The sequence below is a fragment of the Dicentrarchus labrax genome, unplaced genomic scaffold (assembly GCF_905237075.1).
Source record: "Dicentrarchus labrax unplaced genomic scaffold, dlabrax2021, whole genome shotgun sequence".
Lineage (NCBI taxonomy): Eukaryota > Metazoa > Chordata > Actinopteri > Moronidae > Dicentrarchus > Dicentrarchus labrax.
In genome coordinates, this window is record NW_026136702.1 from 11,964,474 (window position 1) to 11,992,188 (window position 27,715).

The 27,715-nt window shown below is 42.8% G+C and overlaps 1 protein-coding gene across 5 annotated transcripts in view; it reads left to right on the plus strand.

Annotated features, from left to right (window-relative positions):
• The window catches only part of zmiz1a (zinc finger, MIZ-type containing 1a), a 98,728-nt gene that overhangs the window by 21,914 nt on the left and 49,099 nt on the right, over positions 1-27,715 (plus strand). For 3 of the 5 annotated variants that reach the window (XM_051426997.1, XM_051426952.1, XM_051426986.1), the window contains exons 2-3: positions 2,011-2,126; positions 15,025-15,097. The exons of 1 other annotated variant lie outside the window; for it this stretch is intronic. The gene's annotated coding sequence lies outside the window, so the exon portion shown is untranslated. The remainder of the gene's footprint in view (positions 1-2,010; positions 2,127-15,024; positions 15,098-27,715) is intronic. One more of the 5 variants, XM_051426963.1, reaches the window with a different exon arrangement.

A 27,715-nucleotide genomic window follows, 5' to 3' on the forward strand; every position in this document is an offset into this window, starting at 1 on the left:
AGCCTGAAGCAGAGGAAGCTTGTTTGCACCAGATTGTAAGTGATGAAACAATGGGAGAGAAAAGAGAATAGTGTCTCTTCCTAGGTGACTGTCTTTGCCAGAAGGCCGTAAGATAAAGACTAGACTAGATATAATTGTTAGTCTCTTAAAATGATGCAGATGCAGATGCTGGTGTTGTGTCTTTCGGTTTTGTATCATGGGTTGTTTATAACCTTAATGTAGATTAACGACTTTGTACCAGTCAATTTACAGTGTGTCTGCTCGAGTTAGTTAGCCACACAAGTGGAAGAGGAAAATAAATTTAAAAGAAATAAAAAGCATCTCTCAACTTCTTTATTGCATTGTCTAATCAAGTGGCAAAAAATTGTTGTGTGTCAAGTAAGAAGACAGTGAGCCCAAAGGGACCGTTTAAAAAAAGTTAAGCTAACAGTCACGTAAAGTCTCTCTTTACTTTATTTTTGATAGTTATTTTGTTTTAATGTCTTAGTGATTTTCACTTAAACCTGCATTTATTGATTTGTTGGCTACTTGGGGCCAGGACAACAAGCTGTAAACACAACACTGATATATTATCACTCCCTCAAGTAGTTATGGCAAACTTATTAGCACAGTACTATTCGATACGCAGCAACATAGGCACACAACTTGGAGTTGTTCTTGTAGCAAAAGCCCAATATCCACTTTCTTTTAGCTCTGTCTTTGTTCTCCACCAACTCCTGAGGGAAATACTTGACACTTTAACTGCTTGATGCCCCACTATGTTGACCAGTTAACTTTCTCTGTCTGGAAGTTAACTCAGGAAATCAGAGATACTAAAAAGCTCCATAGAGATGAGGGAGTCAGGTAATAATCGACCCCTTTCACATTACATGTAGCCATTTGATCCAGTGTTACTATAAAACATGTTTGAAATGTATTGTCATATATTTTAAACGTAAGAAATACATTTAAAGTGTGCTGAATAGCCAAATTCTTCTGTCTTCTAAAGTGTTTCTTATTCTAAAACATGACTGCTACTAGAGTCTACAGCCATGCTAGAGGCCCCATGAGGCTGTGCTTAGGCACAGTGGTGCTTTGAGCTAAATGCTAACATCAGCATGCTGACATGTTTACTGTAACAATGTTTGATGCTGATGTTTAGAGTGTAGTATTGACCTGGTTAACCTGTTAGCATGCAAAAATAAGCAACATTTCGCTTATTAGCACCAGACACAAAGTACAGCTGAGGTTGATGGAAATGCGATTAGTTCAGCAGGTATTTGGTCATTAGTGTCGGACAAATTGAATGTTTGACCTGATTATGGTACTAATGTCGAAAGCCTGGCTAAAAAAATCTTGCATAGGGAGGGGAGAGGGTTTAGTTTTGAAATCAGCATTGTATCATAGACTAATATGGTATTTCTTCATAGTTTTTTTTTTCGTAATGAAACTTCAAAACACCAAATCGATTTGAAGTGTATTGCAGATGCCAGCAGACAGAATGGCAATGTGCTGGAAGGCTAATCCCAGAACCTGTGTGTGTGTGTGTGTGTGTGTGTTCTGGGCCTATGCTGGATTTGTATCAGCCTGTAAAGGGAGCAGCGAAGCAGTGAGGAGAGACTAAGAGAGGTGTATTAAGGCAGTGAATCTCGTCGCTGTGTGTGTAATGGACTCAGGATGAGGGCTGACCAAAGAGCCAGGCTGCTGATAACCTTTAGGAAGGACATTGTTCCTGTACGGTGGGGGGTGGGGTCGCGTGGGGAGGGGGGACATACAGGACTGCTGCAGTATACAGTCACGGCAGTGTGATAGGTGGTGCAGTTGTTCATTGGTTCATTGGCTTTCCGGCAGGGTTAGGAGGTAGAGTAAATGGGGCAGTATAGCAAACTCCCTCATGGCTTCCTGCATACATTTTTCAGCACCGGGGTGTATTTCTCTGTGATACATTTGTCCTCTGTCTGAACCAGGTTCTCCCTGGCATTCCATTAAAAGAAATTTAACAGCCTTTTCCTCTGTCTTCCTTCCCCTCAGATCACCGCTTAAGGAGGGGTCAGTGAGCGACCGTGCAAGAGGAATACATGAAGGGCAGGGTGGGGGAGGGGGTGGCAACCACAGCGGCAGTACCACCAAGGTCAAAGTTCACACAGGTAAATAGATTTTTTCTTTTAATCCACAGCTCAGTGTATGTGCACGCTCTTTGGTTCCGTCCTGGCTTTTTTCCCCCTCCTGACACGGAGCAGACTTGGCACGCAAAGGCGAAGTGAGGGAGTAATGTGGCTGGTTTTGATTGGACCCTCCTGGGCTGGCGGACGGGGTGGAACTGGGAACTGAGCAGTCTGCAGCTGCTGTTTATGAGGAGCTGTGCAGGATCTTGTTTGGCTCTGTCCAAAAAAACCCAGCCAGTCCCCACCGAGAAGCCTCTGGCCACTGTCATTACTTTGAGAATTGAACAAAACCATGATGCTATGATTGAAGAACCATTCATTTCCCAAAAAGTCACATTTTCTGGTTGTTTTTTTTGTTTTGTTTTTTACAGTGGACTGATCTGGGAAAGTGGGGAGTGTAGAAAAATATTCATGTGTTAACACAGAGTGACAAAAAGTAAATGCAAGTGTAGCTTACCGATTTAGTGCATTTCTGGACTGTGTAACCATAGCCCTGACTGTAGACTCTTTCCTACTTTAACTTGACTCTATTTCTAAAATTAACTACATTAACTACAGGCTGCTTTTTTCAGGCTGTTGTTTTAGGTAGCACATTATAGTGATTTTATTTTAAATTGAATATCAGCGAACCAGAAATACTTTTTGAAGTATGTCCAGAGTGGTGCAAAACTCTGCCACCTAGCTCTAGTTTTACACTCCTTTTGCCTTTCCTCCTCTATTCTTTGCTACCAGGGATTAAGGAGTACTGGGGGGTGGTGGTGGGGGCAAATGGATAAATAAAGTGCTGGTTAATCTTCCGCAGTACGGTGTGTGTGTGAACACTGAGCAGTGGCACTACCCGGGGAACATCTGCCTCGCACAAAAACACACACATGTGCACGTATATGCAGATAGACAGACACAGATACTGTACACACATGCACGACTAGCGGGGATCAGCCAAAGCGATAAGCACACAGACGTCAGAGCACAGAAAGCGACAGGTTTAACACACACACACACACACAGAAATACACGCGTGCCGACCATCGGCGGAGTGACAAGTAATGCACAGTGAAAGAAAGAGAGACACTGCCAGCCGACAGAACAGAGCTGCAGAATGTGACAGCACATGACTGCAGACATATGAAAGTATAGGAAGACAAGTTTTACTGTGTTTCTCTGCTGCTGTCGTACTGTGTTCATCTTGCCTGGTATCGATGGACTCATATCTGTTTTTTTTTTCTCCTTCTCTCACATTAACACGTACACAGCGCACCAACAGTTGATCAAACAACTGTGCAATTGAGGTAGAATTTGGCCAGACAGCCAGCCAGGATGAGTAATGTAGAGCTCCTCTGGCTTAATTTGTTTAGAAAGCCTATCATCGCTGCAAACATGTTACAGACTGTTGCCGTTTACAGAGGAGTATTTTCCCCTGCAGCTTTAATTGGATGCATTTTTAATGTTAGCACCACATAGTGTGACCACTGTTGACACTGAACACTGTGGCCGTTGTGAGGCGATGGAGTTGAGATTGAGGAGAGAGGAAGAGTGTGTGAGCGAGTGTGTACGGGCTGGGTGGATTCCTTCGATGTGTTGTGTCCACACTCAAGGTGAAATTTATAGTTCTGCATGTAAGGGTTATGGCTTAGCTACGGAGCCTATGCACTTAGCCCCTGTAGCTGACATGCACATTGCAGCTCAACAGTTACCGTTGAAACCAATTGAGACTATCTGAAAAATGTAGCGTGGACAGACTTGTCATTGTTGTGTATGTGCACGTAGTTTTTTCAAATTAGTGGATGTTGTTGATGTAGTCTGAGCATGTTCCAGCTGGGTTATGCTCCTTTGGTGTGTTGTCTGCAAAGGATGTTGCAGCTCCGAGGGATTAGCTCACACCATGGAAATTAGCATCCCATTTCCAGCCGTCTTTTTCATTTATGTCTATATCTTTCCCTCCATTTTGCGTCCAACACCCTCTTCCGTTTTGTTCATTCCTCTTCTGCCCCTCCTGTCTTTCCATCTTTTTCTTCCGCAGAGGTTTTTCTGAGGTAAATCTATTCATATGGTGGATAGAAGGGCATAAGAACTACTGCGTGTATGTAGATATTGTTATATTATTGGTATGTTTGTGGCAGAGAGCGGGTGAGAGACATAGACGAAGACAGAACGAAGCAGAATATGAGTCTAATCAAGACTCATTCTCTAAGGAGTTTCACCTCAGGGCGCTGCAGCTTAGGAGACTGATGATATTCAAACGACAGGAATATGTATTTTTATCCTTGCTGGTTATATTCATTGTGGTTATCGTCTCATAGCCCATTTTTCACATACACAAGCTGGCCTTTTTTGGATTGTTGCTGCAAGAGGCATCTTACAAACAAGCAGAGGTATAAAGTGGTGAGAGTGGGAGGATGAGAGAGAACATTGTCTTCTCTTTTCCAGCTTAGGGACAGAGCAGAACAGGTTGTGTGAGGATACTTGCTATCCTTAACAACGTCTAACACTGCCTTAGGGCCACCTCTTCTTCTCTGATGCAGCTGAGAGTTGTGTTGTACTGAGGAGTTGGAATATTTGCAACACATTCCTCAGTGTCAGATGGCATTCTCAGTACACTATAATTACCAGAGTAACACTTACTTTGTCATGTTTTGACATAATTAATGTAATAACTTAGATTCATCTCTTATAATGGTTTTCTTTAATAGATTTAGATTCTTTTTTTTTTCTTCGTTCACACAAATATGACTCATTAAACCTAATAAGTAATATACATGGGGTTGGTGTACAACTGAAATAGATCAGGAGGCATCAGGAAAGTGTTACCCTGGCTGTGGTTTCTTGCTTTTTCTTGCTTTTTCACAAAAGTAACATTGTATTGATGAGATCTACTAAAAATAAGTCAGATGGGACAAGAAACAGGAGCAGTCAGATGATCATTCAGGATGTAAACAAACCCCCAGGCTAACCAAATTTAATTGGAAGACAAAACAAAGGAAAGAATAAATTATCATCCAAACTGTCCGTTCTAAACATTTTCTTGTGCAATGATATCGTCATGTTCCCAGATCTCAGCAATTACCAAAATGAGTACAAAGTTATCATTACCAATAGATATAGTGGCCAAAACAACCAAAATAAGACCCAAGTTATAATAAACCGTAATTTTCCTTCAAATATCTCCAAATGTTGATGTAATCTAAAATGATATCACTCCAGTAGGCCGCCATCTTTTATGCGCCGGTTGGTCCATGATGTTATCCATCACTGGGTCTCTGTCTGGCGTCGTCAATTACCCAGAGGAAAATAACATTAGAGGCCTGAATGGGACACGGAGCCGTGGCAGGCCTGACATGGCTGTGTTATATGATTACACAACCTGTTGGCTGTCCGCCTGTCAAGTGTCTCCTGGCTCTGATGAATGGCTGTAATATGCCGCGCATCACAACACGCCACGCCACACACTCATTAATGGCTTCTCGTAATGCCTGGGACGTTCCTCCAATGCTGCAGCAGGAGTCACAGAGGCAAGGGGGGGTCGGGGAGAAGGAGGTGGTAGTTGTAGCGCGAGAGTGAGAAATGGCGTTCCTGAATACTCCAACCTTGTCTCTGTGTTGCCATTCAAGGCAGTAAACAAAAGAAACATGCTGTCCTCATTTGAATAATTTCACAAAACGGTGTGGCAAGGCGCCAGCATCACAGTAACACGTAACTCTTAATGAATGAAGGATGACAGAAATAGGATGAGGACAAAAAGCAAAGGGAGATGTAAGAATTATTATTTTTATAAGTGCCACACATATGTTTCTCAATTAGATACATTCTTGTCCATCTGTGGCCTATTTGCATAGATTATCAGAAATGTGTGCAATGCGGCGTGCACGCCAGTGTGTGGGAACATTACAATGGAGATGCTTGAAAAAAAAAGAGAAAGAAAAAAGAGAGATTGAATCTGTCGGATGCCATCTGAAGCTTAGCTGATTGCTCTTTCTTTCTGTGAATTAGGAGACACGCTACCCAAGATCCTCCAAACTACTCCACTCTCAGCTATAACAAACAGATTTGATTCTCATAGAGACACTGCTCCGAGAGGTTTTCGAATTAAACGGGCGAAAGTAGTTCTGAACGAGCTATTTTCTACGGAGTCTATGGGGGGAGATGATGTGTACCACTGGCTGTGTGGCAACAAAGTAAAGTAGTTTTTCACAAAGTGCACTGGCCATAGAGAAGTTATCTAAAACCTTCATGACCCTAAGCCACATTAGTTGGTGGTATTTATGGCTCTGGCAGACTTTTAGTGTGAAATGCCTACTGGGAAGCGTCAGCCACATTGCAGGAGCCCCATTGATAAGCACATTCTTTCTCTCGATTTGACACGTCTGTGCTCAATATACTGCGCCTCAGCTTGGTCTTGTCATATATTTTGCGTTGTCTCACATTAAAGTCAGTATTTTTATAGAAAGAGACACAGATGTTAAGAGATTTTCAATTTCACCTTGCTCAGATGCTCAGATGTGCCAGCATTTTCAGGCTCGATACCGTGGAGGAAGGTACTGAACAGTGCTGCACCTGCAGTGTGTGTATGTGAGAGAGAAAGAGACAATCTCTGTATCCCTCTATCTGTGTGCCTGTGTTAGTGTATGTGTTTTTTTCTCACAGCTTGAGTTTCTCAGTTTGAAATGCAACACCTGCAGATGTGTCTTGTAAACTGCAGCCCCCAGCTTCTCTCCCACTCAGAGGGGACCATTGAAACAAAGCAATTAAAGTAGCTCTCTACATGGGGCGAAGATCTGGTGCGTGGGTGTGCCTGCTTGCGCATTGAGTGTGCGACTGATTTTCCATTGTTTTAAACCCACAGTCTTTAAACTGAGCAGCAAACAGACCTACGTTCCTGGAAGAGGACAGCTCCGCGCAATTCACAACATTAGCAGTTCTGTCATATTCATGTCTGTTTAAATATGGAGGTCAGAGGTCAATGACAACCTGTTGACACAGAGTAGATTTATGCAGGACACACACAACCATGCAAACACACAGGCAGCCACAGCCCAGTTTTTGGCGCAGCACGTTATAGCAGTGGTTTCTTATTGCTGCTGATCTTTGGGTCCTTCCAGCTCCAGATACCAGAGCCTGAGTTATTCTCCACTCCGCTCCCTGACCCTCCTAATTGAGACCGGCTGTGGCTGAGAAAGAGAGAGCTAAACAGACAGAGAGAGGGAGAACAGTCTTGTGCAAAAGAACGAGCAAAAGAACAAGAGCAAATGAAAAGAGGCAAAGAGCTAGACCTGTGCAGGCCAATGCTGATCAAGTGGAGGATGGCGGTGTGCTCAACAGTTGGCCTCATGAAAGCCGAACCTCCTTCCTCCCCTCCGCCCTCTACCTCCTCCTCTCTGGCCACGAGCCAAACAGAGCCAAGTACAATGTAGCTTTTTAATTTAGTATATGATAGCTGTAAGAAAGGAAAAAGATGAGGGAAACACTGTTCGGAGTGGGGAGAGAATTGCATAAAGGCAAATCAAACCAGAGGCTTGGGAAGAGGAGTGGTAAGCTTAGTGACAGCTGCATGCATGTCATAGTGGGTGACGGTCTGTCCGTCTGTCAGAGCAGATATTTCTGTCTGTTTAGTGCTGCCTTACTGGCTGCCAGAGACACTCCTCATGTCATCGCTGGGTGCCTGCTGTCACTGGCTAAAAAGGAGAGAGGGAGTGGAGTGTGTACGTTTGCATGGGTGTGTGTGTGAGAGAGAGCGAGAGAGAGAGAGACAGAGAGAGAGAGAGAGAGTGACAGAGAGAAACTCGAGCAGCTGTCTTGAAAGCTCCTCCACTCTGTCAGTACATCTCGAATCTGCTTTCCTCTGATACTTTCATGGTAAGACAGTATTTCAGTTAGTTGTTTGGTCAGAAGTCCACCTTTCTGCTGTTAAAGGAACACACTTTTGGGAAATCAGTGTGTTGCACAGCTTGTCTGTTAAGTGATGAGATCATAAACATTGTAGATACTCATATGTCCCCAGTGAATTAGTTTTTAATGCTTATATTACAAGAAAGTCTGTGCCAAAGTTCTGAAAACTTGATGGCACTTGTTTGCCGACAGTAACATAGGTACCGGGGATGCAGTTCCTCTGGACCTGACGAGCCAGCATGTACACCTACAAGTATTGTTGTCTGCCATTAAATGCCATAGATAGAAGAACGCCCACCAGCACGGAGGAATAACACGTTGGAGATGGCAACAAGTGCAGCTGTAGCGACAGCTCTTCAGAAAGAAAAACACTAAAACATGTTGGAATATGCTGCGCTTGGTTTAGGCAAGTGGTCGCGACTGCAGAGCGTGCAGGAGGAGAAGGACTCATCCATAATGATGTGTGTTTTTGCATTGATATCAGCACAAACCAAGTCTCTAAATGACCACACACCACTGGGGTGCACCGGAATTTTATAACTGACCTATGTATGAGCAGGACGCACAGACTGTGTGGAAACCTGATGTTTTCACATCACAGATTACAAAGTAAGGCATTGAAATGTGAAGGAAATAAATAAGACTCATGTATGCTATCATTTAGTAGATACTGTGTTTTAGTTAAGCATATGACAACCAGAATGTATCTTTAGCATACTGTAAGCACAGTGTTGACTGACAGAAGTATCATCTCAGAAAACTTGTAGCAGCTGTAATGAAAGAACATGTTGGTAGGCGGCCGAGTCTGTGAGTTTTGTGTAGGAGGTACAATTTACATGAAATATTAAATAAAAATAGCACACTGTTTTAAAGTTCCTGGGTCAACTGAATGTGAGTGTGGGAGACGGTGTAGAGCTGAAATTCACTGTGTGCAGTGGTTGCTCACCCGAAATAGTCTCCCAAATCAACCTCGCTGGTCTGTTCAGTGTATATGAAAGATATTTAATGTTTATAGTGAACATTGCAGGATAAAACAACATACAGGTGACAACTGTTTACTAAAAGGTTTGACCTCTTATTTAGGATAATGGTAGTCATAATGGCTGTTGGCTGCTATCATTTAACATACTGAAGAGAATGGATTAGCATGAAGCATGTGGATGATTTCAGTGTCTGCACTTCCAAGCGTGAAGCAATAACTATTTTATACGATTACACAACCTGTGTTAAAAACACAAACGACCTTATCTAGACCCAGTGTTTGGTTTGTCTCTTCTGGGCTCATGTACAAACATTGCGGACTCAATGGTCGGCAACCTGCAGAGTCTGTAGATATAGATGGCTGATTCTAAGGTAATAAAAACAACAATTCCTTCTCTGGATTCTTCAGGATTATACACTAATGAAAACATACTTATGAATATTATATTTAATTTATGCCAATAGATCATCCAAGATGTTTGGACTTTTAAATCACAGGCTTTGGTTTCTTACTCATATGGTGTATTTTTGCCTTAAGTGCAGGCCATTGACTCTTTGATTGCAATCATCTGTTGTTGGGAGGGCTGTCGTCTGATTACAAACACATGTTTTTTCACCAACCAAGATGGCCATCGAGTGAGGTAATGGAATATAAAAAAAAATTAAGAGCATTAGTAAGGCACAGGGCTGCACAGTGGCTCAGTGGTTACCATGATGGTCGAGGGTTTTCGCCCACAAGGCTGCTGTGGCCTGTGTAAACTTTGCACGTTCTCCTAGTCTGAGCATGTGTTTTCTCTGGGTGCTCTGGTTTTCATGCAGCTTGGGTGAACTGGGGACTCTAAACTGCTGGAACATGTGAAAGTGTGCAGCCCTGAATGGGATAATTGAGTGGAAAATGGAGAGATGGGTAGTGAGGTACTAAAAGTTCCTTCGGACATCTCAGCTTTTCTTGACCTTTCTCTGACTGGTTTGTGGGATCTCTCAACGAGACAACAATACTTGTTTGATTTAATTAATCTAGGAAGCACGGTCACTTAATTCTCCAAATGTAATTCCCAGGCTGGAAAACCCCTGATTTTAGCAGCAGTATGAGCTTTCACAGTGACGTTGCCTATAATTTTGTGGCAGCCGTGACAACATTAGTCCAACTTTAGATTCTGTACTGTCAGTGTTAGCTTCCTCTGACAGCCATGTAACCACACACCGGTGTTTATGTTCTTTAGGTTAACACGGTTATCTCTGTACGTAACCTGATCCCTCAACCTACATGGGCACTTGGCATATATGTGTGTGGTTGCGTGCGTGTGTGTATGAAGTTGCAGCTGCAGGACCCGTCTCTCTCCAGAAAAGAGCTGCAGGGACTTGCCAGTATTTTCATTCCCTCTGGAGGCATTTCCGCACACTAACAAAGCCCGGTCTGCGTGATGAAACAGAGAGGAAGCAGCTTTTGTGAAGGGAGCAGTCGATTTTGATGTGTGTGTGTGTGTGTGTGTGTGTGTGTGTGTGTGTGTGTGTGTGTGTGTGTGTGTGTGCGCACACATGCACTGCTGACCCTGGCTAACAGTTTGTTACACGTAGATTTACTTTTGAGCTTGTAATTCAGGCTGCTCCAGGCTCTTGTTTGCTGACAAGCCTACTGTAGAACAAGCCACCTCTGAATCCCATTCAGAAGACAAAGTTGCCTCCTGTTTGCCTCTAATTAACTGGTACAATACCTAGCTTGTTGGATTGGTTAGTGTTTTTTTTACAGGGCTTGTTAACCACTGGCCTTTCACAGTCTTCACTTCCTGTGTAGCCACTGCCAAAAGGAAATGTGTGCTGTAGCCCAGGTCGCAATTCTCCAGGGTGTCTGGCTCTGGGAAGGGACTGAATTAAACCAATCATAGTAGAAAATTATCTCCTTTTTTTTTTTTTAACAGTTCAGTAGAACGAACATAAAACACTCTTTGCCCTCATGTCTGCGATAATTTAATAACACTGATTTTAGTTAAATATTCTGCTATTTTTTTTGGGTGTAGTGTCTGAGTATTAATTGTTCTCTTTGCTACAGCATACTCTTGGTTAAGTTGGTGGTTTCCAGAAATAACTCCTTGGTTTTTGGCAAGAGCTGAGGTGGAAGCTCACACGAAACATCATTTTGCTGTCTCACTTGAGGTCATGACTCTGCTACCGAAAATCCTAAATGTTTTTTTTTTTTCTTAAATGGGAGTAAAAAGCGAAGCAACTGCAAGGTCTGGCAACCGCAGTGTCAGTGGAGCTGAGATTTTCTTAGGGGTTGTCTACAGAGTCAGCGTCCTGTGGGTTGACAGCCAGGGCCCTGTGACACACGCTAATGCCCATAAACAGGGATTTGGCTCTCTGGAGAAAATAACCTTGATAATTACTGGGTGCATATGGATCTGCCCACAGTGGGAGGGGGGGAGGAGGAGGAGGAGGAGGAGGAGACAGGGGTTGACTGAGATGGAGAAAGAGAGGGAGAGAGAGCCACATCCGCTGGTGCATTCCTCCATGCTGTGTCATACTGGTGCCTAGTTTCCCCTCAGTTTGCACAGAGATTTCCACAAGGCGGGAGGGTGCAAAGGGCTTCTGACGCAAAGCTCAGGGCTGTGGACACTGACATTTAAGGCTTAACAAGGCAACAAGCCACACATTCATGGACTCCCCACGGTAACAGCAAAGACAACAAAATTGTTTAAAGAGAAAACATAAGAGGGCCGCTAGACAATTGTGAAAAATTGGAGACATATGAGAGGTGGGATACTCAGAAGAGAAGAAAGACACAGCCTGGTGACCTAACTGTTGATGCGCTCATAGATTTTCGACTCGCCTCTTTCACTCTCTTCCTGCCCTCGTCACGTGGTCTCCCTGGTCTGGCTGAATTGGCATCATTACAGCAGCCAGAGCTGAATGTCTGTGGTTGGCTCATCGCCCGTCTGCTTGCCTGTCATTCAGCTGGTTAAAGAGGCCTTGTTGAACCGCTGCACAGTGCCCGGCTACTACAGGGCCATTCATGCCTATAAAGGCAGAATCAGCCAAGTCCTGTCATCAGCGCTAGCTAGCACATACCAATTTACTACTGGAAATGACAAGGGCATTTTGCTTGGTAAGCACAGTTTCCCCCCGAGCAACCTCGTAAGTCGTTTTTTTTTTGTTTTAAAGTTTGGATTACAGTTCAGAAAATGAGAAGCTTCTCTCTAACAGAGCAAGCGTCTTTAGACAAACAGCCTTCCCGTCTCGAATATGTTGTCTGTCTCTACGCCACCTACGTCTTGTGCAAAGTGAGATAGACTGATCCTTTCCCCAAGGAATCGTACGACAGCATAAAACAACAAAACAGATCCTTTGTGCTGCCTTCCAATGCTGGAAATTTCAAACAGAAGACTTGAAAATACAGTTTGTCACTCTGAGAGAGTGGTTTTTTTTGTCTCCCATGCTTGTCAGATGCTCCGTGTGCCTTTTGGCTAATGGCAGCTCATCTTGTTACAGATGACCCGTGCCTTACCGAGACGTTCTCCGTCCTCTTCTCAGTCCCAGTGTGACACCCAGAGTGAGGACATGCATGAGAGCCATGACTTCATCCCGCGCTCTCCCTCCTTCCTCTAACTCTCCTCTCATCCTCCCTTCCTTCTCTTGTACTTTGTGTCTGCCCCTCGCTCTGTGTCTGCAGTCCTAACATCTTCCTGCTATGATTAGCAATAGTGTTTTTTCCCCAGCCAGTGTAATGTCTAGAGCCTCCTGTGTCCTTGGAAAGCAGCCTAATAAGCTCAGACACACACTGCTGTCTCTGCGCTCCACGGGCCTATTCTCCAGTGTCACCCAGCGCACACTGAGGTAAACAAAGACTGCCACACGCACACATACACACACTACCCTAGTGTGCTAATAGACCAGCATACCAGCCCACTGAGGACAGCCTCGACGCTAGCTTGCTAACGTTGACCTTCCGTGTGCCAATCACAACAAATCTGCTCCCGGATTTGAATATGGGGAGGAGAACAGTGTAAATTGAAAGCAGAAATCCCCCTGGTGTGAGACAAGATGAGCCTCTGAATAAATTATTCAGATGGCAGCGTCTTTCCTGCATGATTCTCGCCTTCTGCTACGTTTAATGGCATCTGTGATGACGCCCGTTGGAGATTAATCCAGATGTAAGACGTTTGCGTGTGTGTTTGCGCGTGCATGCTTACATTTGTATTGTGTGTTTCTGTCTGTCTGTGTGTGTGTGTGTGTGTGTGTGTGTGTGGCCTGCTCACCCCTCTTCTCATGCATCCCGTTGTGTCGTATGATGGGGAAACAAAGCCTCAACAGGGGAATTTATTTCTTCTCCGGAGAGGGCTGTAAATAAACAACTAGTGAATCAATGCCTCCATTTGTTTTTCTCTGATAATTCTGCCTGTGTCGTGAGGCAGTGTGACAGTATTTTGCAAGCCGGCGTAGCTCTCAGCAGCCATATTTTCTCTCGGTGAGAGTGAAAAAACATGCCACACCGGCCTCATGTTTCATTACCAGGGATCAGTAAATTACCGTGTGCTTTTTTATATCACTCACTGCAGCTCATTTAGTGCCATGATGGAGCATTTGTATGAGTGGGAAATAACACCAGCATTAGAGATTGTGCTTTAGAACTACTCAGTCAACTAAAGACACATGGGTATAGAAATTGCCTGGTGCAATTGAATAGGAAAACAGGTGAGTGTATATCAGTCAATGTGAGCATCTTTGATTCGCTGCAAAAGGATGACCTTCTCTGACACAAGCACATACAAATGGTTGAATATAAAGCATACAGTGTTTTAGGAATACACTGCAATATTTCTCTCAAGCATGTTTAAATAATATTATAATAAAAGTGCATAAAAGGGCGTTAGCTCAAGATATCTCAGAGACGGATATCTTAAAACATGGGCAAATAAAACCAAAACTCTGTCCGTGGGCAGATGAAGTAAACTGGAGGAGTAAACTATTATTTTCCCCACTTGCAGTTGTGTGGTCTTCAGTAACAATAATGAACAGAGCACAGGTCCCAGAAAATATGAGGGGAGTTACTTGTATTAGCTACGGTTCGATGATTAATAGGAGCAGTGAATAATGGTGTGAGCGGAGAGATCCCAGTTCTTTAGGAATAAAGGTAACCTCCCAGTGTGTAAACCATGATTAGGAGCAGTCATTCAGCTAATGCTGCTGTTGGTAATGCCAACATGACTACATATAAGAGCCTCTAATGAGCACTGGTTTACCATGGTTTCTTTGTGCTCAAGTACCCTTCACTGTATCCCATATCCAAGTGTGAAATTACAATATCAGATCATATTTAGTTAATTAAACTCATATGACTAATTTAATTTGACTCAAATATGGGGGGAAATGAATAAATCATGGAGGCGTATTTAGCTTGCGTGTTAACAGTAATTAAATGTGGGGCAATCTGTAGCCTGTGAAGATAGCTCAAGTCTTCTTTCCGCCTACTGTACGAGTACACATGTGGAAAAAATTGTAAGCCAGACAGTTTTGGGAAGCAGTCTAACAGAATATTAATGAAATTATGGGGGAGTTTCAAGCACAGAAATAACTGAGTTAAAACTACAGTCCTGTAAAGTAAGCTAGCGCATTAATAGTCAGTGAGTGGTCGTCCCATTAGGAGATCTGCACATCGTAGTTAGAGAGGAGCCAGAAGCAGAGAAGAAATATTCCTCCAAGATTAGAGCCTGGAGAGTTCAAAGACAGCTGCTTCTGCAACTAGAGTGGCGCAAAACACTCACAAAGATGAAGAGAAATCAACTTGTATTTGTCATTTAAGTATTTTATCTTTCATATTTGGCGGGGATTAGAGATGCACATTCTCTCCAGCTCTGTCAGTCCTTGTTATGTGCTTCCAATCTGTCAGATGCACGACAGGGTGCTTTATTACATCTCGATAAATGTTGCCACCTAAGTCTTGTTTTTCTATCACTAAAAAGCAGATTGTGTTTTGTCACACTCCCTGATGTGCATTGCATTCTGTTTTGTTTCATTTTAGACTCTGTGATTGATGAGGATTAAGAAACCGATTTTACCTGATAGGAAACACAGGAACGTCCTCATCCACACTGGTAAGGATCCTGATTTATCACCCATGCCTTCATACCAACAGTTTTCCATCAGTTCGTACGGTGATAGAGATATGCTTCAGTGTAGGTTGCCAACAAGATAGGACGGCTGCAGTTTGGAGTTTGTCTTTTGTTGTGTCATACCAGCCACTATACACACAGGCGTTTTGTAGTCCAGAATGCACTGGTGATCATGTTATACAGTAACTGAGTCAGAAGACAGTGTGCTTTTGAGAATGAACTGAAAACAGAATATGTTTTGATTCAGAGGAGCAAAAGAACATACAGACTTTTAGGGCACAAAGACTTAAACTCAAATCGTATGTGAAGAAAAGTCCTTTTATTTTCTGTGATACTGAAATTGATACTACACTTTGTCTTATTTTCCAAAGGCTTTGAGAGAACAATAATGGACCACATACACGTCAGAACATGCTGAGTTAATCGCCATGAGAGGTTGAGCGCTATTGTTTTGAATGAAAGCATATGGTTACGTGATGATTTACATGATAGGGATTGGATTTTGTGGGTGATGGCATTTCCTCTTTGCATGGCAGACAGCTGGTGCTTGTCAGGTAACAGGGCAGTCAGTCACAAGATCCCAAACAAGTTGTGATGCCAAGTCGGTCTGTGCTTCACAATGTCAGTGTTCTTCCTCTGATGTGGTCGATTGAGAAACATCCATTCTAAAGATGTTTACAAGACCACATTCTTGCATGTATACCTCAGTGGTGATACCTATCTGGCTCTGCTTCAAACTGCCCCTAGGGTTTGGAAACCTGAACAGCAGTGTTAGCAGTGTGGAGCTAATGGTGAGTTACCATGTATGGCTATTGATCTGCCTCCATCAGCACCAATATCAATCTTAAAGAGGACAACTGCTAAAAACCCATATCCCATCCTCCAATCATTTGCTTGCATAACCTGCAGGACAAGCCTCCATTTAATGCAAAAACATGCATGAATACTGTGTTCAATTAGCCTTTGAACAGCATGAATATTATGTATTCAGTTATCCCTGGGACTGCATGAATATTAAGTGTTAAGCATTTAAACCTTGACTGAGAAGAAACACTCCATCAACTGTCATCACAGTGTCAAAAACCTTTGGCTGAAGTGATGGATGATGTAATTGGGGTGAATGAGAATATGAGGAACCATCAGACAAAAGAACGTTGCATTATGGCCTCAACGCATTTGAGTAAAAGGAGACCTTGTCCCTCTGCTTTTGTTTGGCAGGCTGTGCAAAATGTTGACAGTGTAGTTTGTATACATGCGAAACGGCATCAAAGCGCTGGAAGGTGAATAATTTTTGGTGGCATCTGCACATTCTGCAATATGCTAATGAGCAAAGCTGCAAAAGCCAGATTGCCAGGAGAGAGAAGAGGAGATGGAGGGAGAAAAAATAGGGAGGGAGCAGAGTGGAAAAGAGAGAAACAGACGGAGGCTGGTGTAAATTATGGATGCAACCTGCGATTTCCAAGAGGAAAAGAAAGGCAGAGAGAAACCTCAAGTCATGCATATCAGATTACGCATTTACCACATTTTCTTATCATGGTCCATGAGCAAACTTGTGTACAATCTGGCCTCTGTGTGTGTGTGTGTGTGTGTGTGTGTGTGTGTGTGTGTGTGTGTGTGTGTGTGTGTTTGAGAAAGAGAGAGAGGGAGAACACTTACACATTCATCCACTTCGAGTTGTGTGGAGCTGCGTTGTGCTGTCAAGCGTTCACTGAACTTGATATGACGTGTGTGTCTAAAGCTGTGTTGACTTCCATTGCACTATTGTGTTGCTCTGCTTTATATTGTGTGTCTTAGCATGCATATACAGTCACATGGCCCCTGATAGTTCACACATATAATTTCAGCAGTGAGCATGCACATGGACACCGTGGCAAATGTATTCTGTTGTTGCAATTACTTACTCATTACAATTACATTAATCAAATCACATTGTGGATATTTATCTGACATTATTCCACCGTACTTGTCTAATGATACATAGAATGCGGCACTACCTGTTTTCTTTTGTTAAAAATACTCCCATTATGTATTTTGCTTGCTTGAGCAGTTCTAAGTTAAGTAAAAGTGAGCATTCGTGTCCCGCTACCACATCCCACCCTCATGTGCCAGTCCCCTAACAGCTTGTGTGAATAATGGATCCATTCTTGAGTCATGTCTGTGACTGGGGCCTGTGCAGTGGTGTGGTTTCCCCACCAGAGGTGGAGGTGGAGGAGACGGGAGGGGCTGGTGGTCTGGAAATAGCTCTGCCTGAGCCGGGAGCACCTTAGGTGGGCCTCTGTGCCAGCCTCACCTTCCTTTAACACGCTCGCATGACAAAAGCACAACTCTGCTAGAAGCCGTGGCGCACATTATGCACCTATTTTCCAGTTAGGTTGAAAGGAAATATGGTTTAACCTGTCCCCACTCAGCCGGGCTGCCAAAGTGATCCCCTCAAAGATGGCAGGAGAATTAGAAAAAAAAAGCTGCGTTTTCTAAGAATTGGACGAGAGCCGCATCGCGCTTAAAGAGAGAAGAGTCTGAGCCGGGAACAGAAACTATGAAGCTGCCCTGGAATTTGCCTGCATGTAAATGTGTGTTAATGTGCAAAGTAGGTCATTTATTTGGAGCAGGGACAGCCGTAGTGTGCTTCTCTGGAGCGATGTCAGAGTGGGGAATCATTTCATAAGCAGAAACATTGCTGGATTTGGTGAACGAGGGACTTACATATATCCATATTTTGTTTATGTGTCGAGTCCAAACCCTAGTATACCAGAGGAGAAGGAGGGACAGAGACAGCATCAGTAACCACAACCAGAGATAGCAGCCTTAAAATCAGACTAAATCAGATTACCAAACAAACGGCTAAGAGGATTAATTCTGATCTCTCTCTCTTTTTTTCCCATCAGACGGACATTAAATCTGCAATCTATAAAATCCCTTCAAATGATTTTCTATTTTACTTTGCGGCCCTCATTTTCCGGTCGCATGTTTTGAGTGAAGCTCTTTCTGCTCTCAGTGAACTCTGCCCTTTTGTTCTGCCTTGAGGCCTCTAGAAATTGCTTTACTACACAGGGTATCATATCAGTCTTTAAAAATATCCTCACAAGGCACAACACAAATCTGACCTCCGATCAGATGCTGTACTACTATCTGTTAAGCCCCATAATGTTATAATAACGCGTTCCACTCGGCACACTTGCTGTTAGGAATAAAGCCGTGCTGAGAGACGCCTGTGGCTCTGTGGCTGTCACTTCAACAAGCAGCGTTCACTGGCACAGACCTAATTAATAGAAAACATAATATATGGAAGAGAATAATTACACCTTGTCCCTGGCTTTCAGAGATCAAAAATATTGCTGTGTTTCTTAGAATTAATCTCAGGAATGATTGTTGGTTTACAGGGAATCAGTTGCAGTACAGTATGTTCTCTGGGAAAAAAAAGACTGTAGATTAATTTGGTTAATATTTCATAAAGCTTACAAAGGCAGAGGGCATTTGAGGCTTTTGAGATTATTTGTTCTCAGCCAATATTACACACCACGGTTGAGCTGCTGTGCCACTGTGCTGCAAGGTCTACAGCTCTCGAACATAATGCCAAGACAACGCTCTTGCCGTTAAAAGTGTTTGTCTGCGATAGTGTTGTTTGTGAAATGGGAGCCGTTCAGATGTACTGCTCCTTTCCCTTTCGCCGTGATCCAATTCAAAGGGGCCAGTTCATGCACAGCATCGTATCACTCTCCTGAGTGCTGATAACTGCTAACAGATTTGTATTAATATCCTCACTGGTACTCTTTGATATCAGCTGATTCATTTTGAGTCTCAGCTCGGCTACTCACGCACACCTCGGCTAAACACAAAAGTACAATACACCATTGCTCTTGACAGCTTGACAAACTGACAATCCCGCTCTCAATCACTCCCTCTCCCTCCCTCCCTCCCTCTGATAGAGCCGTACATTGTAACCAACAAGACTGTAATCAGCGCAAACCTAATCAAATCATTGCTCCAACAAGCAGCTCTGGCTGCCAGGCTTCCACGACACACATCTCAGATGTAGAGGCAGGCTGTGTGTACAGCAAGTGTGTACTGTAACCAGCCACTGCTTGAAATGTCAGGAGAAGTAGGATTATATTCGAAAATGTCACTGACAGCATAATAGCTCAGTAGAAGAGTGTCTCATCCTATGTTTGTATCTGATGTCAGCAGGTGTGATATGTGTGTGTGTGTGTGTGTGTGTGTGTGTGTGTGTGTGTGTTTCTGAGTGTGCAGTAATAAAAGCTACTGTACACAAATGTGAAAGTAAGCAGAATGCTGATTTTGTTGACAGGAAACTGGTGTGTGATTGGCAGACTGTGCAAGCCATCGAGTTAGCCATTAAAGTGTGTGTTTTAGATCTGCACAAACAAATGCACATCTCCAAACCTCCTCATTATCGGCAGCAGGAAAAGCTGCCTGGGCACCAGGACAACTTGCGTGTGTATCTCTGCGTGCGTTAGCGTGCGTGTGTTTGTGGCATGCGCTTTGTTCAATCGAGGCTCATTCCAAGATTTGGTTAACCGAGTTGGCTCGCCCAATCACATTGCCACAGAGTGTGCTGTTGCTTCGGCCTCTGTTTCATTTAGTGGCACCCACGCTCTTGTCCTCTTGCCATGAAAGCACAGTGCTTTTTCTACTCTGTAACAGACATATACACATGTGCACACGCACACACAACTGAATGAGAGTGACATAGTTAGAGGGAGAGAGAGTGAGAAAGAGGAAGAAATGAGAAAGTACCAATTAAGCTCCTCAGACAATTCTGCCAACAGACATCAGGGGGTTGGAGGCGGATAGTGTTTATGTGGTGTGTGTGTGTGTGTGTGTGTGTGTGTGTGTGTGTGTGTGTGTGTTTGTGTTGAAGAAAGGGGGGGGCGTTTGACTAGAGCAGCGGTCTCTAACTTTGTGTTATACAAAATCAGTTTCATACTTTTCAAGTTTATAAACAACTCATTACAGCAAGGTGTCAGTAACCTGCTGCGGAGGCTGGCAATTATCAAGAGCTTGTAGCTTTTTATATTAGCTTGTTTTTTGACAATTTAGTGCACTGAAGTTGGTGTAAAATGATTCTGTTGTTCCTTCTATTCACTTTTACCGTTTTTATAACTTGGATTACACCACTCTATATCTAAATATATCTGAAACATATAATTGATTATGAGGTGCTGCTTTTACAGCAAATTTCTTCAAGTGTTGTTTACACAAAAACGCATATAGCTATATCCTAAAATGTTAATCTTCGGATTATTTGAAGTCCCTAACCCAAATATATTTATTTCCATCATAATAATTTAAAAAAGCAAATGCTCACACAACCAGAGAATGCACAGTGTTTTTGCTTGATAAAGGATTTAGACGATAAATTGATTGATTGACTGAAGTTATTTTACATTTTTTAAACTATAAAAAAAATGTCTTTTGCTTTGCTTTCAGACTTTCCTGTCAGCAACCAGTAGCTAATCCTTAATCCAAACAATGTTAGAGACAGCAAAACTCTTGCTGTACTGCCAAATGAAGCCTCCTCCTCTCTTCTGTGTTCATGCTGTGAAACAAAAGGCTAGTTTGGCCAAATCAGGACTGACATCATTGGCAACAGCTGCAGGCGGCATGTACTGTGTGTCTATGCATGAGTGTGTCCGTGTGTGTCTCTATGTGTTTACGTCTGTGTGTGTGTGTGTGTGTGTGTGTGTGTGCGCGTGTGTGTGCGCGTGTGTTTGTGTCTGTCAAGATGGGGTGACCTGATTGCTCAGCTGAGCAGTGAGGGAAGACCCAGCCTTGTGTTGTCAGAATAGCACCAATAAAAACCACAAGAGATGGACCACAATGCACCATGGCTGGCAGCCCCTCCCTCTGTGTTTTGCATGTGTGCCATGCTTCCCCTCCTAGCCATGCACACACTCACACTGGCACTCCTGACCATGCCAAAGCAGATTTGGAGATGAAAAATGATCCACCACTGGCTGTGCACTGCTGTATCAGCTCCCAGCTATAGAGTGGTGGGTCAGGCCAAATCCTGTTTAAAGAGCCTTTATCCTTATTGTTGTAAAGATAGAGCTAGTTACAATTGGACCTCACCTCCCCTCTCCCCTGTTCTCCCTAACCACAGTTAGTCCAGGTCAGTCTAATGCAGCTTTTGGATCTGATTCCATTAATAATTTCCATGTACAGTATATACTTTTATTCTTTTATTTGAGAAAGGAAACCAAAGGACTCTTTACAGCTTGATGTGGGAGTTTTTTACTCAACCGACTACAGGGTCTGACAGTCTGTAAAACTTGCAATGAAACATGTCTCACTCTGCCTCAAGCAGCTGTTAACCCACTTAAATGAATTGCATTTGTTTAGGTTTCAGTGGAGAGTTTTGCTATTACACAAAGGCCTAAATAAGGTCTGAAGAGGCCTCTCCTTTCTTAGAACACAGTTTTAGAGGACCCGCAGAATTTGGATTCTTCAGCGTGAATATGATTCAATTTCAATATATTGACTAACGGAACAAAACACTGAATATCGACAGCATCAGTCAAAAAGATATAGTAGTGGATATTACCTTTGGCCTTGAGAAAACAATATCAAGCGAACACTAGTTTGTTAGTTCCAGGAAAAGGTGGGTGGCCTCATCGTTCACCCCCTCGCAGCATGAACACATAAAGTGCCTTCTCAACACATACACACACACACAAACAAGAAATGGCCCCTAACACCCCAGGGGCCTCACCTCAGCGGCCCTGTGGCACACCGTGTGTTTGTGTGTGATGCTTAATAACCTTACTAGAGCCATCCCACCCCTGCTGCTCTGTCTTATTACTCCTTGTACCCTTTCTGTTTTGTCCAGTGGAGGGAAAAGAGATAGGATGGATTTCAAGCAGCACCTTGGGGGGGCTGGAGCGGGGGAACAAAGCTGGAATGAGAGAGCTGCAGGGCGGGAAAGGTGAGGGAGAGGAGGGCTGGGGGAGAAAATTGAGGAGAAGAAGCACAGAGAGAGAGAAAGCGAGAGAATGGTGGGGAAGGCGGGGGCCAGCGGCAGTATTGACGTAGTTCAGATAAGTGAAGGATTAGTGGATCCACAATGAGCTCGGAGCTGCTGCACCCCCATTCACAACAGCCAGTGGTGAAGTGGCTCCTCTTAATGAACTGTGAAAAAAGGACACTCTTACATACATGCACACCCATTTATACTGTTGATAGGTTCCTTCTATTAGCTTCAGTCCATTCATAATGAATGAATGTGTCAGAGGAAAACCTTCACCTAATCTGTCCACCCCACCTCCTCATTTGTCCTTGTCCATTTCCACCTCAGGACTGATTACACATGTACGCCTTGTTTTGATACTTGAGGTTTTTTTTTAAAATTATTTTTAATACCTTACATTGATTAATATTTAAAGATGAGTCTGGATATATTGTATATTTTTCATACTGTCCACGAATCCCATAGAAATACAAAAACCAACGAAGAATTGATCCCATAAGTATTGCCTGTTTAGCCAAACGCCTAGAGTTCCATTGTTGTCCAAAATGTATTAAAAACACATCAATGAGTCACACCATTACACCACCCTGCTGCTATGAATACTCAGAGCACCAAATGTGTGTTAATCCATTAAAAAAAAATATGTCCAAGAAATGCATTTTGTTTTACTCCTGCTTGAGTGACGTTTGCTAAAAACTACAGTGCCTTTTAAAATGAAATGAAACTACATGCCACAGATAGGATATGGACGTTGGAAAATATTGAAAAATGTACTAATACATTGTTGGTTTTTGTCTTTTTTGGGATTTGTTGATGATGACAAAAATATAGATTATTGCAAGCTGGACTTTTCAGTTAAACTTATGATTGAGTTCAGGAATTATTTGGTAAAGAAGTAATAAACTCTAAGATCCTGACCAAAAACTATGGATGCATTTCAGTTAGTACAGTTGGTATATCGAGGTTCATCCTGGTGTTTATGTGTGATGTGTCCAGATTTGGGGTCCCTGATGAGCAGACTTCTTCTATGCGCGTGTTTGTTTTTTTCTTTTTGACTCCGTCCATTGACAAAGACAAATGACTGCTAGAGAAACATGAGCATTGCATACTTGCTGTGTATCTTTTGTTACTCTCTCCAGACACACGCTCACACACACACATCCTCGCCCACTGCAGCAGATACAATAGACGGAGTCATAGTAATATCTGCTGCTCATGTTGAGAAATGCTGGTTTGAAGTGAGAACTGCGTGTGTATGAGGATACCAGAGTCACTTAAATCTGTGTTTTGTAAGTCCCTGAAAGCACCTTTATGTGCTTGTTGAATTGTTTGTGTCCCACGTGTGTCTTAAGTGTGTGTTTGTGTCGGTTGAACAGGTGTTTCTGACTGTGTGTCTCCGTGTCTGTGTGTGTTTTGTGTATGTCTCTGTGTCCACATGCATCAGTGAGAATCAGGTGTCTGTCTGGTTTCATGTTAGAGTGGAAACCAAAAGACTCAGATTACAGCCAGAGTCATCTGTTCTGCTCCGTGGGCCTCAGAGGTTAAAGTTTACTCTGTTGAGGCAATGAGGATGGTTTTGGGTACACACACACCAAACACATACACATTTACATAAATAACATGCACAAGGGCACATTAGATTTCTAACCTCATGCAAAATTGGTTATGTTTTTTATACTGTTGGTACAGCAGGAAAACCAAACATTAACAGAATTTTGTTGTTGTTATTTTCTGTTTTTTTTTAAAGACAAGATTGGAATGAAGACATAATACTGTTACACCCTCACAAATGCTGTGAAACACTAAAACAACAAGCAGTTATTGCTGAAATGATCCACATTTTGACTAATCATCCTAGTCTTGCAACTACCAATTATTCAGCTGGCTATTTTCTCAACTGATCAAGTATTTTATTTTGCCCATAAAATCTTAGTTCACAAAGCCCAAAGGGATGTTAAGATATTTACCAAAATACCATATAAGACAAAGAAAAGCATTTTTGCTTTGAAAAATGACTCAAACGATTGATTCATTACACACAATAGTTTGTTAATTATAATAATAATAAAAGTTTGATTAATCGATTAATTGTTTAATCGCTAAAAACAATCCCTTGTAGACATACATTCCGTACAATGAATGAATTATTAAAATGTTGGTAGTCATCCACCTTTTAGTGGCTTTGTTCCTGTTTTTTCTGAATGAAATTTTTTTGTGACTCAGATCAGCCATTTATAATTGATTCCTGCTACACTTCTCTTTCTTCTCTTTTATTTTCATCATTGCATTTCTGATCCAGAAGGTTATGAATGGAGGCGGTCTCCATTTTTGAGGGCGGGCCATTATGCTAATTTGCACTATTTTGAGTATTTTTTTCATTTACTACTGAAGTAGATTAATCAGTATATTCATGGCAAAATGACTTACAATAGATGCTTCCCAATCAATGCCTGATTATTCACACCAATGCATCTTTTGGTCTGAATGTGTAAATAGTCTCACAAATGATCAAACATGTGATATGTATGTGAAACTACACTTTAAAATGATCGGATCTCCTGAAAATGTGACTTGTCTGTGTGTGTGAAAAACAAAATAACAGGGACACCAAAGTTACATAAGACACTTTGTCTGTCTTTTTCTCTTAGTCTTTCTCTCCCTCATGTTTTCTTCCATTCGACCCCCCTCTCTCTCTCCTTCTCTACCTCTCTTATACAGGAACTGGCCAATTTCCTGAGCCTGTTTTTCCATTTTGCTTCCCTGTGCGTGTATCTTTTACATGCATATGTGTCTGTGTTCCTGTGTGTGTGCCTGTTTGTCATCCTCCATCTCTGACTGTTTCTCAGCTAACAGCTTAAAATGTCACAACAGTTTAATTTCAATGGGAGCAAGCTGGTTTGAGAATGACCTAGTGTTTTCCTTTCCTGCCAATGGTTTCACACTATTCCACTGATCTGCAGGTATGTAAGATATGTAGCAAAACGCCAACAGTTGCGTTGAAGTTTTCTTACTTCCAAGGTTGTATATATTGGTAGGACAACTTATACAATTCAGTTTGTAGTACACTGCCTCAGGGTCTTTATGCAAATCCATCCACAGGAGAGTCCTCCTTTGCACCCAGCAGTGTAACATCCCCTTTAATGGATGTACTTTGTCCGTCTGTCTATATACGTCATGTCCCCTTGACTGCCTCCCATCTATGTTTTCTTTGCTTTAGGGAGACGTTTTTGACATCTAACGTCATGTCAAACCATTCTTTCGGTAGGGGAACAGGTAGCCTTATAAAATTTAAGGGTGGTCAATTATGCTAATGACCTACTCATGAACAGATGGTATTCATTAAATAACGAGCACTTTATAACAAGTTAGTGCAGTTAAATGAGTTTGTAAAATTCTTAACTCTTTGGATGACTAAAGATTTGATTTCAAAGATTGTTTTCATAGGGCACTGATTAAAGTATTGATATGACACAACAATACCAGTAAAGCTCAACTGAAGCCTTCTTTTCTGTCTCTCTTTAAACATAGACATGAGTTGAACTCATATTTGTCAGTGTGCCCCTCTAATGGCCACTTGTCCAGCCCGGGCAGTGTATCTTTGATCAAAGCTGACCTGTGTTTCCCTCTGGCTCCAAACCAGGCCAATAACAAACAGAATAGCCTTGCAAATGTTTTTCCTATTCAAATTGCAGCAATTACTATTCGACATAAAGTTCATTTAGTGACGGCTGTTGGAGTGTTTGTGTACTTATTGATGTGTGTGTGTGTGTGTGTGTGTGTGTGTGTGTGTGTGTGTGTGTGTGGCCTGCACTGCCTCGGTTGAAGAGGGAGATCCTTATTGCCTCCGGCACAGTGGCTCATGGAAATCAATGTTTGATTTGCCAGCTACTTGATAAAGGATTTAATGCTGAAACATACCCCCACCCTCTTCTGTCCTACTCACCGTAAAGAAATTGCCTTATTGAGTCCATTTGTTCATTTTGCTTTCATTCAGACCTGTGTTTGCAAAGTGGGGGTATTTGCCTCTGATCGCGTGTGTGTGTGTGTGTGTGTGTGTGTGTGTGTGTGTGTGTGTGTGCCGGCAGGTAATAAGATAGCTGTGATTACCTGACAGAGCGTGTGTCCACTCTCTGCTGCCCATACATGTGTTTGTGTTTATGTGTGTGTATGCAGTGTCCAGAGTGGTGTATAACCCCCTCACCCTCCCGGTGCTCCCTGCTCTCAGGGTGTGTGTATCGACCAGACTCTGGAATGGAGAAACGCCTGCCCAGCACACAAAATCAATGGCTGCTGTTTTCTCTCCTCCAATGGCCTCCTGTTATCTGCAATGAATACAAAGCACATATTGTAGCACACAAGACACACACTCATACACCTCATCTTTATGTCCACTCCCCTTTCACTACTGTGGCTGGGTCACATACAAACCCACAGGAGATTGGGCTAAATTACAAGTCAAGTTACGCTTAATTGGAAGAAATATTGCTCTCACTGTGTGTTTTCTCAGTCGAAACATGTTTGCAGTCGTGTCTTCTGTCACCTAACGAGACTTGAGTGAGACCTACCCTGCTGCAGCTTTCACTGGACTGCAAAGTTTATTATTACTTCTGCTATATACACTGTGCTGTGCCAGCAAATCAAACAAGGCAGCCAAGAGAGTGAATGAAACATCATCCGTCTTCCATTGTGTTGAGTAGCATTAGCAAAGTGGCCAACAAGTGTTTATTTAGCCAGTGGGCAGTCCATTTCATTTCAGGCACGGGCATAAGATCAAGCCTATTTTCACCATTATGCAAGTGTCCCTCCCCCTCTCTCTCTCTCTCTCTCTCTCTCTCACTGTCCTACACTTTCTTTCTTGCTGTCTGTCTGTCTATCAGGGATTATAGGTGGTGGTGGTGGTGGTTGTGGTGGGAGGAGGAAGAGGGGAGGTGGCAGATTAGCGACGGGCCGTCCGGCAGACCCGTCTGTCTGCCGTCAAAAAATAGAATTAATTTGTGTGATCCAGATACTTATGCTCAGCTCTTTGCGTCTCTGTTTGTGTGTGTTGCTCAGTCAGAGGAGAGGATTGGCCGCTGGGATGTGGGGGGGGGTGTTTGGCAGAGTTGGTGGAGGTGGGGGCTCGCTGACATCCGCTAGGCAGCTTTTGTACTCACATCAAAGAGAACGGCCATGGCCTGATGACTACGTACCCTGTTTAGCCACCCTGACAGAGTACAGTATAAACAGAAATGTGTACTGACATATGTACATGATAACATGACCACCCCTACTGTGGTTCCAGGAAGTGCTTTAGCCATTCATTTTCAGTGTGTATGTTGCTTTAAAGAAGCACCATCCATTCATTCTTCATAACTCCATAAATTGACTTTCTATATACAAGGCCGAAATAGAGCAGCACAGTGTGAGTGAGTTTGAATGATTAGTCAGTTGGTTGATGGACAGAAAATCATTTGTCAACAGTTTTTGTGATGATTAATTGTTTGTCATTTACAAAGGAAAAAGACCAAACATTTCCTGTTTCCAGCTTTTGAAATGTAGGTTATATAACCACAGTGCTTTTTTGGTTTCAACCAACATGTGTCTATAGAAAAAGAGTATTGAAAGTTGTGAAGTAC